Source organism: Columba livia, chromosome 2 (genome assembly GCF_036013475.1).
Source record: "Columba livia isolate bColLiv1 breed racing homer chromosome 2, bColLiv1.pat.W.v2, whole genome shotgun sequence".
In the NCBI taxonomy this organism is placed as follows: domain Eukaryota; kingdom Metazoa; phylum Chordata; class Aves; order Columbiformes; family Columbidae; genus Columba; species Columba livia.
Genome location: NC_088603.1, coordinates 5,064,385 through 5,077,417, shown reverse-complemented (window position 1 = coordinate 5,077,417; position 13,033 = coordinate 5,064,385). Strand labels below are relative to the sequence as shown.

Genomic DNA, 13,033 nt, shown 5'->3' with positions numbered 1-13,033 from the left:
CGAATCATAGTCTGTACCTGCCCACAGCTGCAGCTGGGACTGTCCCGGAAAGCCCAGCTGTGTCCTGAGACACGCGAGCCTCAGTCGCAATTCTGGAGCAGGAGCAGATGTGACCTGCTCCTTCCCAGCCCAGCTGCTGGATATTCACAGGGAGCAGTGTCATACGCTGCCCGTCACCTCTGATGGGCAAAGTCTGCCCTGGTCACCTGTTGCCAATGCCAATGGTCTCCTTTCATGGAGATGGTACCTTCTTCTCCAGGAGACACTTTCTTTCTCCTACCTTATTTTTTTTTAATTAATCCAAATCAATTGGCATAAAGGTCATGGTGGCACAGAGGAAAGAGTTCTAACAAATCCTCAGGGCCTGCAAATTCTTAGCAAGCCTTACTTAGAAGCAGGAGCACCTGGACATTTTTCTTTGGGGCCTTGCTGAATTATTTTGCTTTTTGTAATTTGCTCAGAAAGGTATAAACCAACAGTTTCTCATTCTTTCTAAAACACTTACAAGGAGGCTTAGATCCCTAATCCCATGCAGGAATCCCACTTAATACAGCATGAATATCACAGCAGGAAGATGGGCACTTATATACATTAGTGGACCCAGAATTCTCCTAACACACCAACAAAGGTTTTCACAATGCAGCATTATTTTCTCTTTTCCTCTGGCTATTCAATGATTTTAATGCATTTAAATATTTAAAGCTTGCCTGGCTTTTTCCTCCCCTGTTAGTTGCACACCAACATTTGTTTCCTTTTGTTATTAAAAGAAAACAAAACCATAACCCAAAGTTGCATGCTTCCAATTAATATGAATGTTTTCATGAAAACGCAAAAGAAGGAATAAATCCAGCACAAATTTTTATTGCATTTAAACATTCACCTCCAGGACTGGAAACTCACATGCAACAGGATTACGTGAACTCATGAGAACTGGTAAAGGAATCCTGAAGATCCATGTGCACAGACGTAGGTCATCTGCCCCAGAACCAGGAAGGTTTTCCAACGTATCACTCCATGGCTTTTTGTTACGATTTATCTGTGTTTATTGCACTGTCCAGAACCAGAGCCTCGTAATGTTAAAAGCTGTATTGAAACAGAAAAAACAAGCCCAAATTGTGACTATCTAAGGATTGAACTAATCATTCCTACAGTCTCATTTCCAGGGCTTTTCCCCTTATAGCTGACTGCAAAGTCCTACCTAATCTTTTTGTTCGTGGGTTGCTTATAAGGTCACTCCTCTTCAGATCCCCTTGTGTTCCTTAAGGGCTGAGCTCATGTTGCAGCTTTTCCTTCAGTCATGGTGTGCCTGGGGACTCCTATCCTGGTCATGTCCTCTTATAAACTTGTAGGATCATTCTTCATACTGTTTGGCTTTATGGGTGAAGTTGATCCAAGACTTAAAATGGAGATAGACATATACAGATAGAGACATACACACACTTGCGCATGTGAATACGGCATATGATACGTAAGCCTTGTTCATTTAGGAAACAGACCAAGACTCTTGAGATAAATACATAAAGATTCAGGAATACAGGAGAAGAACATGATAATTCTGATCAGTTGGATGGAACAAGTCTCCATATGGCATCGTGGCATGGATGCAACTATTCAGTTCTTGCCCAAATGACTTTCAGATAATGCTTGCAACCATGTCCATACAAGGATGACTCTCTCTTGCTTGGTTTGGTGGTTTATTTATTTATAGTTTTCAAAGCTCCTGAAAGGACTTAGACACATCTTTAACTCTAAACCTGCAAGTATTCCCACTGGTCTCAGTGTGAAACTGTACAGAAAGCATCCTCACTGGAGGAAAGGCATGGCCAGCTCTTGGTGTAACATCTAGCACAGTAAGGTCGCTGCTGTGTCTGGAACCCTGAGGAGTTTCTACAGTACAAATAAGTAACTTGATAAACAGTTTTAATAATAATCACAAACATTACAGAAGACATAAGTACCCAAAGGGTGGAATCAGACTGAATTATGTGCCAACTTTGTCTCTCTGAAATATTGGATGGCTTCTTAGAGATATCTTTCAGCTAGAGTAAAGGGAACCAACAGAAAATATCAAATATATCCCCTCAAGTGAGATCCAGAGCCCTGTTCTATGGATGTGTCACCAGCAGAGCAATGGCAGGGGTGACATGACTGGACTATCCATCTGCAAAGTGGGACACCATGGGTCTTAAGCAATAGGACAGTTTTTTGGGACTGAGCTCCAGCTGCTGTATCTGTTCTATGGGTATCTCGAATGAGCACATTCCCTACCCCCTCTTGAAGTCGAGCCTTGACTGAAAAAGCTCTGGGATCAGGAATAGATGAGTATGTAGTAATTACAGATACACAGTCGAATGCGGAGTGATCCTTGCACTTCTTGCTGGAACTTCAATGAATCAAAACAGCCAAAGATCCTGAGTTCAGTTTCTGATCCTAGTCTCAACCTCTGCTTAGGCTCTCTCCATACTCAGTGCAAAATGCAGGTTTTATTCCTAGTATCAGCAATCAAATGGCACAGGCTTTTGGGGAAAGTGGACAGATTGGATCGCTATTCGGGACTTCAGGAAGGTTTTAGGTCTCTTGTGCAGGATCTGAGTGGATCCAATTTTAAGTAAGTATCACATGTTTTATTCATCCCCTAAGCCATTAAAGTTAAACTCATTCTAGAGATGATGTGGCAGCTCAGAACAGTTACAAATCTCTGAAAGTGTTGTACTTCTCTGTCTCCTTTCGACTGCATCATTTTCAGCTGTTTCCAAGAGGCAGGTGAATGGATCTGGGTGTGCCAGATCTGAAAAAGGTCAGGCTAGGGAAGGGAATGGGATGAGTCCCCCCTGCTTCTTGCAAAGTGAGTGAATGCCATAGGGACATGATGACATTTCAAACCAGAATAATGTCTGTGAGGTTGGAAAGTTAGCTGGAGGGTTCTTATTAATAATGAATGTAATGGTTTCTTGAAATAATGGCGACCAGAGTTGATAACGAGCACAGCTCAGGATAACAGAATTCACTCTTACAAAGTAAAGGCACATAGTTTCTTCCTCCTCAGCAAGCTAGTACTTGCAATTACACTTGAATGAGGAATGTAAGTAGGATGGAGGATAAAATGGTGATATTTAAAGAAAGTTACATTGTTTGAAATGGTTCCTACTAGTAAGTCTTTGGTGTGCAGTATAAACCTTGAGACAGGGGGAAGAGGAGGAAAATGAGGGGGAGCATCACCCCTTAGGCACAAGATAGATTTTCTAGCTTTCTTTACTGTGGAATTCACCTTGACACAGTATTCTCATGGAATAACACAGAGCTTTTCCTTGTGACAGTATCTGCAGCTTTGTGTTTTGCACATCCTATTGCCAAGGCAATCAGCTCATTGCTTCCCTAGAGCCCACAAACCTAAGCCAGCACCAAGCCCATATGGGCTGGGAGAATTGTTCTGGTGACTGCAGGTGCTGCCAGATGCTCTTTTTGTCCTGGCTGGCTGGGGGACAGCAAAGCTGACACATCAGGGATGCTGATCTGGGTGTCTTGCAGTCAGAATTTGCAGACTGTGAAGGGCAACTGGCAGCCTGGAGAAGATCCTGAAGTCCCCTGGTAAAGCAGTTTTGGAGACAAATTTTCTGTCCAAACGAGCAGGCAAGGAGCCTCCTCTCAGCCCAGGACCTTCCTGAAGGGAAAATAAAGGCAACACATCCCAGCAAGGTTTTGAGATCAGGTATCCCACCCTGGGTCAAGGGGAGGGAGCAGACCCTATCGCAGACCACATTTGTCGTTAAATCATCACAGTCTTAATATTTGTACTGAATCCTTGCACTGCATGTCGGCTAAAACATGTTTTCACAGTTTGCATGTTCCCAACCCATCACAAGTCTCAGGGAAACAGAGAAGTTAAGGCGTTTTGCCTCTGTTTGCTGTGGATTGAGTGCATGCAGGTGACTGCAGCCAGAGCGCGGTAATTCAATTACATCTTCACTGATTTCCCTACATTTTGGCCTGTCATTTCTGACAAGCTTCATCATTGACTTTGTAAGCTTCCTTGCTCAAGTATGGTTTCACCAGATGAAATTTTGAGAAGATACTTCCCCTGAGCAGGCTGCTCCGAATTCTTTGAGGTCTCAATTATTTTAGTAGCTGAGTTGTCAGCAATTTCTGGCCTCAGAACTGCCAAGTCACTTCTGGATTTCCTTGTGGGGGTTATCACAGCACCACACTCAGCATGTCAGGAATTCCCTTAGAAAAACTTTTTGCCAATGCAATGTTTGTTTTATTTCTCACCATCATCTGACAGCACTGCTCACTTAGCTTTTGCAGTGAAATATTTGAAAATCACTTCTGTTTTTCTCTTTCCCAAGAACTGTTTGCCAGCTCCCTGGGAGCTCAGTCATCAGGACAGCAAACAAACAAGCAAGCAAAAAATATTAATGATATTTCTTCGCAAAGTTGCCTGCACTGTCAGCTCTACTGGAGGAGCTGCTAAATTTTGACTCAGTAGTTGGCCGGTAAATGAATCAGAAGCAGTTTTACAAATATTAGTTTGTCAGTCACAGCAATAATACTCCAATTTTACACATTGCAGCCATGTGGATTTCAGTGAAGTAATACTGGAGGTACACATGGGAGAACGAGGCTTAGAGAGTGAAAGAATGCAGAAAATGGGGATTTTCTACTTCTACTTGCCTAGAATTCAGCTGTCAACATAATTTCTCTCTTTTCATGTCAAAGCTAACAGTGCCATGCCACCCCTGAAGAAAATCATCACTCTTTTCCCAGGAATAACTGCCTTCTATTTTAGTTTGTTCCTGCTGCATTTTTTTCCATTCTGGGTGTCTAAAGTTAGCCACTTGAAGCCATATTGAGTATGTAAACATACACATCTGTGTATAAGTACCAGCCTTACTTCACTGAGCTAAGTATCCATGCAAAATAATTTAGAATGAGGTACCCCTGTGAGTTGGCACTCTCAGGTTGGACACAGTTAAAAAACTTCCCCTGGGTTCCTTGTGACCACAGAGTTTGTTTTTGCAACATTTACATTAGCGTATAAATTGCTTGAAAAAATGTCATAAAATAAATTACTTATGTTAGTAAAGAAAAAAAAATTATCTTATACATAATGTTGGTTTTTTTTTTTTTTTTTTTCATTTTACTTCTCATTCTTCAGTCATCTCAGTTTTGCTGGTTACTGGAGGCAGCAGCAGTGCAACACTCCATTTGGAAAACAATAGGTTTAGAAATCATGCTGATAAATATAAATGAATGTGAGCAGACAGACTGCATACTAAGCAGAGGTTCCTATTAACATTTCAGTCTCTGCATAAGACATTCATAACATGTCCAATATAGGACAATGAGCTTTTAAAAAAGGACATAGGAAATGAGACATTGGTTCCTAGGAAATTTTCTGGCTCAAAAATCTGCCATCACAGGTAGGACCGGGCTTGCCATTCAGAGGGACCTGGACAAGGTGGAGAAGTGGGCTCATGAGCATCATGAGGTTCAACAAGGCCAAGTGCCAGGTCCTGCACCTGGGTCAGAGCAATCCCAGGTGTCAATACAGGCTGGGGATGAAGGGATTAAGAGGATCCCTGTGGAATAGGACTTGGGGGTGCTAGTGGATGAAAGATTGGACATGAACTGGCAATGTCTGCATCACAAGCAGCATGGGCAGCAGGTGGAGGGAGGTGATTCTACCCCTCTGCTCTGCTCTGCTGAGACCCCCTTGCAGTGCTGGACCAGCTCTGGTTCCTCAGCTCAGGACACACATGGACCTGCTGGAGAGGGGCCAGAGGAGCCACAGGAATGATCCGAGGCTGGAACAGCTCTGCTGGGGGGACAGGCTGAGAGAGTTGGGGTGTTCAGCTGGAGAAGAGAAGCTCCGGGGAGACCTTATTGTGGCCTTTCAGTGCTTAAAAGGGGCTGACAAGAAGAATGGGGACAGACTTTTCAGCAGGGCCTGTTGCAATAGGACAAGGGGAGATTAAGGCCAGACATGAGGTATAATTTTTTTACACTGAGGGAGGTGAAACACTGGCCCAGGTTGCCCAGAGAAGTGGCAAATGCCTTGTCCCTGTGATATTCAAGGCCAGGCTGGACGGGGCTCTGAGCAACCTGATCTGGGTGAAGATGTCCCTGCTCATTACAGGGGGTTTGGTTAGATGACCTTGAAGGTCCCTTCCAAGCCAAAGTTTTCTATGGTTCTATGATTCTATGAATAAAAGTCATTATTTATAAAGTATCTGCAGGTGATCTGGTCTCTTCAACCTCCCTTTGTAGTCAGTGGACTTCTAATGAATGCAGTCAGAGAAGTTCAGATTTACTTCACAACACTCTTAACTCAATGTCTACAGACTGATTCTGTTTCTTCCCTTGACTACAAAAGGACCTGAGAGCAGTGAGTTCAGAAGGGAACAGCCACATTGTAGACAGCTGAAGTTAGATGAGATTAATTCCATCCTATCTTTCATGAAAGAAGAAATTCCACTGCAAGCTTTTATTACTTGCCATATACTTAGCTATTCTTCATTTCCACAGTATTATCACAGTTTACGGTGACTGAAGATCTGGTTCAACATATTTAAATCCTTACTGAGAGGCATCATATTTAGGAATGAGAGCATTTGATTTCTGACGTCCATCTTGTTCATAGCAATTTATCAGTGCCACCTTTGGCAATACTTCTCAATGATGAACATCTGTCTCCCAGAACGTGAATCAAAGCTGTATGTGTTGCCTTATTTTATATGAGAGCTCTTGCGGGCAAGAGAGCTGTAGGAACTTTTAGTCATTCATGTTAATTCGCTCCTAAATACTTCAGCAATCATCTACAGCAGTTTCAAACTTGATACCTTTGGGTATGAAATTTTACAGAGTAATACTTCATGTGCTCAGTATCTAATTAAAACACATGCTGGCAGACTTACTGTTATTCAGCCAAGATCACTTGTGTTCATTTTCTTTAGACGTTCTGATGATAAACCCTTCCCACAGGAGTTCTTTGCATCAGATGTCTTCGGCTCCAACAGTCTCCTTTTTCCCTAAAAGTCATTTTGGGGAGATCACAACTTATTTTACAAAGAGGTAATGGCCTTACTATGATACCTTAGATTAGGATGCTTCAACGATTTCCAGGCTAGATATCATATGCCAGCTTGAAACCTCACACTTGAAGGGTCAGATGAAGTTAACAGTGGATCCTCCAAAGTCCTGTAGAGGATAAGGCTGTGCACATCACCAATAAAAAAGATTTGGCTTTTGGGGTCCACAGAGCTTTGTTACTACCTCTACCTTGATGTTTCCATGGACACTGAAGAACAGGTGACAAAGTGGGTGGACTCAGCCTGTAGATTACCTAGGGAAACATCTCATCAAACTGTATATGCGTTCCTGTAAAATTCCCACACTTTCTTCATCTTATCAGAGGTTATCCAAGCATTTAAGAAAAATATCCTTCCAGCTCTTTAAGGAAAAGGTTTTTACTCTGGTTGCTCACCACTCTGCATTTCCTACTCGTCTTTTCATCCATCTATTCTAATTCTGTAATCTATCCAGGACTGAGCTGCTGTTTCAGCTGAAAACCATCCTTTGCACAGCAGCATTTTTATTCCAGACTATTTGTATGGAGAAACTAAGCCATCCAAACCCTGTCTTCATCCAGCATGTCTGAGCTCTGCAGATCTGACTCTGAAAAGCTGTGGAATATAAGCAAATGGTGATCACAAGCTCCACAACCATGTTTTACCTTCCTTCCCTGATCCTCTTACCTATCCTCTGTAAAGTCACCAATGGGCTCAGATTTGGATCCTTGGGCTTTCAGCATCACATCCCAGACCTCCACCACAGGAATTAAAGGAGCAGCCATGTTAGTACTAAGAACAGAAAGCAGTTGTCTCACCAGATGCCTGAAACTAGGTTTACAAGCACAACTAGAAAATGTGTTGTCTGTAGGAAAAAGAGCATAGCATTCAATGATTACAAGCAAATGATACATCAGAGCACAACACCATGCTGGTTAGTGCCAAAAATAATTCATCAGGACTTGTTGCTTGCTCAAAGACCCATCCCTTTGCACTGCCTCTAATCTTTTCCAGAAATGTCCTTTTCTAACATAGACACCTCTGCCTCTGTAGATGTCTGCACAGAGAGTGATCTTCTCAAAGCAGACTACTGAGTTGTAACATGTTCCTATTGATGACTTTCTCCATCTCTTTTTTGAGAAAAAACCCAAACTTGAAGAACCTAGTGTACCATGCTATTTAGCAATGGAAGGGGAACCCTGGCCCTGTTTATTCTAAGTGGACATTTAAATGTATTCAAGTTTTTCATCTTCCCACCATAAAATGTGAGGCTGAAAAACCAGCTCTACTGGTAAAACCTTAATGAAAGGAAGGGTTCTATTTAAAGAGAAGTTGAAGTATTGGTGAAAAGAGCTATTTCTAGTAAGTTCTGAAAGAATGACTTATGACAGCAGAAAAGGGATGCATTATTTTATGTTTATTTATCAGAGAACTGGTAATAAAAATTCATTTTTCTTCAGAAATTGTGTTCTCTGGGTATTGGCTGTTTGTCAATAAATGCTGCATTACACACTAAAGTATGAAAAGGAAAGGAAAAGATTATCATTAGGGCTAATGCAATTTACAGCCTAATGAAAACAGAGATTGAGCTAAAGGTACCTTCAGCTGAAATGCTTAAGGGTGTATAGTTTCTGTCTTGTTTGTTTTCATTTTAGGTGGAAAGCAAGCTAGACACTCTTTTTCCAGGTAAGCTGATAAGAGCAATTCAGTGAGTCTTGAGTTTCTTCCCAGAAAAAGCAAGTCCTAGTCTACGAAGACTGAAATTTTATGTATGAAATGGTTCAATTTCTCTTTGACTCCAAGAACAGATACAGGTGGTGTTTGACAAACTTAACTTATTCTCATTGGAAATCTTTGAGACAGCTGAGTGAAGCATGTAAGGATGAACAGAATTATATTCCCCAAGTACCTGCAGCTGCAGATAAAACCAACTGAATGGCAGACAGTTCCCACAGACCTTTTTTTCAATCCACATGAAAAAATTCAGGATGTCAGTGACACATATGGATACAAACACGTCCTGAAACCTGTGGTTCCTGCATACCAGCCTGTAAATCAGTGATTGGTATGAAGATAAAATGCATCTTGACTGCAAAATCACATCATCCTTTCAAGGCCTGAATTAAAATTTGGATAGTACTGCAAGTGCTCCACAAGAATTCTAAGTTTTGCAGTGTCTTTCCCCAGGGCACTACCTGCTTTAGAAGAATTTATCCACTTTTCTGGCATGAGACCATATCTGCCACCTAAATAACTTCTGTAGCAGAGTTCTGAATGACACTTATCCACTTTAAGCAACAATCAGGATTAAAACAAAGACAGCGGGCTTTAGTCTAGTGAGCTCAATGGGGAAGTCCTTCACAGAAAAAGACTCTAAGTTACAGAAGTAAAGTTTAAAAACAAGATAAAACTATCTTAAATACATCTGACATCTGCCTTGCTCATCTGCCACTGAAGTGGGAAGTATAGCAGACGAGCCATCTCAGCAGCATCTCTCCCCTGTGGTGCTGCCTTTAAGAATGGCTCATTTTTGACAGCATGTCTCCTCTGTGATATCCAAGGAGACTCCGAACAATATTTCAGAATGACCATTTCTCCTTCTTCTGTTCAGTAAAGGACACTCACCATGTTAAGCCACGCAGGGCCACAAAAATGAACAGGGGGATGGAACACCTTTGCTATGAGGACAGGCTGAGAGAGTTGGTGTCATTCAACCTGGAGAAAAGAAGGCTGTGGGGACACATTCTTGTGGCCTTTCAGTACTGAAAAGGAACCTAGAAGAAAGGTGGGGACAGACTTTTTAACAGGACCTGTTGTAACAGGACAAGGGGTAATGGTTTTAAGCTAAAAGAAGAGAGATTCAAACTGGACATGAAGAAGAAATATTTTACAATGAGGGTGGTGAAACCCTGTCCCAGGTTGGCCAGAGAGGTGGTGGATGCCCCATCCCTGGAGACATCCCAGGCCAGGCTGGATGGGGCTCTGCGCAACCTGAGCTGGTGAAGATGTCCCTGCTCATGGCAGGGGTGGCACTGGATGAGCTTTAAAGGTCCCTTCCAACCCAAACCATTCTATGAGTTCATGATTTTAAGCCTATGATGAGTGACTGTCAGAATGCAAATTGCAGATTATCTCAACTTTGCCAAGCAGCACGATATAATACTCTGCATTCTCTCACTATACCAGTCAGTCTGTGTAGGAAGCCTATTTATTTTTGCCCTGTCTAACCTCTGGCTTTACATACAGCAAAAGTTACACAATAAGGCTTTCCAGGACAAGTGGTTCCCACAATAATCAGACACTAACCAAATAGAAGATATTTTGATTCTTGGATTCTTGGCCAAATGCATGAGAGCCAAGAATTCAGATCTCGGATGACTGTTGACATGTCATGTTTTAAGTCAAGTTGCCTCTTCGTTGCTTTCCCTACCTGTAAATTTGGAAAGAACCAGGATGTTTTTGTGGTTACCATAAAATGTAACATCAGTATGTGAAGCGTGGAGCTTGTGGTGTTTATATCAACAGGAAATATTTTTGTGCTTGGATGGCAGGCAGAAAGCTCCATCCACTGCATGGTGGGTGCACTGAACACTGAATTTGTTGGAAGCGGACTAAAGGCAACTCTTTATGTGTCCCAACTACATAACAATTTAATCCTGAAAGCACAAGATGCTGGCTCCTAAATTAATCTATGCTGTGGACAGTACTATGAAGTAAGAAGAGCCATGGGGACAGCTTCTTGCTTTTCTCTCAGTTTTGAATTTGCCATTTCCTGTATCCTTATGGCCAATATATTACACTAACTAGTATGAGTCGGGACCACTGGCATAAGGCCACCAGGATTAATATAACCAAGTAATCCAATCTTAATGAGATTTAAAAAGGAGCTTAACGGTAGTGCAAAAACACTTATTAGATGTATGGCTTGTCTGTGATTACTGAGGCATGCAAAGAATGTTATTAATAGGTCTGCAGTCAGGTGAACAGATCTGAAGTCTTAGGATTAATTTCATGTAGCAACAGTTAATGGTGTTTTGAGTAAGTGGAAACTTCGATGACAAACATGTTGATAAACTTTACAAGAGTTTGAGGAAACGCAGCAATGGAAAATGGATAAAGAGAAATGTGTTGAGTAAACATTTGTAGCTCAGATTCATCCTTCAAGCACATCTGCTCCGCGCACCTCAATGTCACAAACCTCCACAAGTAAACACACACTCTCTTTCCAGAACTGGGGTCTGAAATTGTGTACTTAGCTCCTCAACTGTGAGAAGACATAAATGATTATGAAAAATATGGACTGCAATCAACAGGAAGTGCAGATGCCACTGACCCCTGTCCAGGTCAGTGTGAGCACAGCGGTGAGCCCCAGCTTAAAGGACAAGTAGCTACCTTGAAATCACAATATTGTCAAAGCACCATAGGCTGTATAACTGCATAATGATGGCTGTGCCTGGTAAAAACAAAGAACTGTCTTGCTCTGTGCCATGGGCTAGGACTGTATGAAGACCATCAAAATGGGACAGGCAGATAGTGCTTTCCTGGAGAATTTACCCAACCTCAGGCATCTCCTGTCCCAGCAGCTTTCTAGGTCAGGAGGTAGGTCATTGCATTTGAAAACCATTAATATCATTAAAAAAACCCGAAAAAAACAACTTACATGAATTTGTCTATTCCACATACATTCCATATTTATTTCTACATATGCTCATTATTTTGCACGCGTGTGAACTCTTACCTTTCACAACATGCCGTGTTTAGGAGTTTTACAGTTAATGCATTGTGAAGAATCGTTTTCTACTGTTGGTTTTGAAACTGACCCTTGGTGGTTTCGTTTTACAAGGCTTAATTCTTGAATTGAAAGAAACAGTAAACAATCATTCTCTGATCACCTTCTGCAGGCTCCAAATCTTTCAGACACCATGGGTTTGTGGTATAGTTTGTTGTAAATTCACAGAATATTATTGTAAAATGAAAATAGGAGAACATAGCAAATAACCACTTTTGTTTGTATTTGCCATGCACATTTGTAGTCCACTGGCTAACAACCTCTCCTGTCCTTCTCAATAATTCAGGGTCTAAGATCAATAATTTTGCTAGTCTCAGAATTGAGGACATAATGATTCTGAGGTCCAGGCATTTAAATAAGAAGTTCAATGTTAAAGACCAGTTGTCAGTACAAGCAATAGCGCAAACAAGCAGTCATTTCATAGAGGACAAAAAAGTGCATGAGTTTGGGTTTGTTTGTTTTGTTTGCTTTTTTTTTTTTCAGTAATGAAAAAGATCTTTGTGAGAATATCATCTGAAGCAGAAAACAGATAATGTGCTGTTGCTGGAGCAAGCCAGGTTTGCTGAATTTATTCTGGTTTCATACTAGTGCCAGTGAGAATACAGCTTCATAGTTTTAAAATGGTCTAAATACTGAGCCAGATCTTGCCATCATTACATGCAAAAGACAGTAATTCTCATCAGTCTCAGTGGGGATCTCTGCTTAAAAACCGAGTCCCAATCCTGCTCATTTGTTTTCAATAAATAAATGCTTTTCAGTAAGTGTACTTTTCAGGAAGAGTAAATTCTGTCTGCTGAGCTTCTGAGCAGCTATTTAAATCTGGAGAATTAAGAGATTAGTAGGGGAGTGCTTATTAAGAGTCAAGACATTAAGTCTCATATTAAGGTTTTTCTAGAGGCTGTGTTCTCATGATAAAGAGGCATCAGGTCACCTGTTTCATTAATCCCAAGTATTTGTTTATGCAATTCATTAAGGCAGAACACCAAATGTAAATCTGTCTGCTTCCCAAATCATCATGGAATCCTTGTAACTCTTTTCAGCATCCCACAAGTTGTGCCTTTACTTCAAGAACTTCAGTGCATCTGAAACAACCCATCAGAAACATTCCTAGGCAATCTTTTCTTGCTGGGAAATGTCAACCTGTCAAAAGAAAAACGTATAATGGAAATTCATCAAG

At 41.4% G+C, this 13,033-nt stretch overlaps 1 long non-coding RNA gene across 3 annotated transcripts in view; it reads left to right on the top strand.

Annotated features, from left to right (window-relative positions):
• Positions 1–13,033, top strand: part of LOC110366334 (uncharacterized) — a 63,901-nt gene that overhangs the window by 3,257 nt on the left and 47,611 nt on the right. For all 3 annotated transcript variants that reach the window (XR_010469914.1, XR_010469913.1, XR_010469912.1), the window contains exon 2: positions 8,723–8,753. This is a non-coding gene — a long non-coding RNA (uncharacterized LOC110366334). The remainder of the gene's footprint in view (positions 1–8,722; positions 8,754–13,033) is intronic.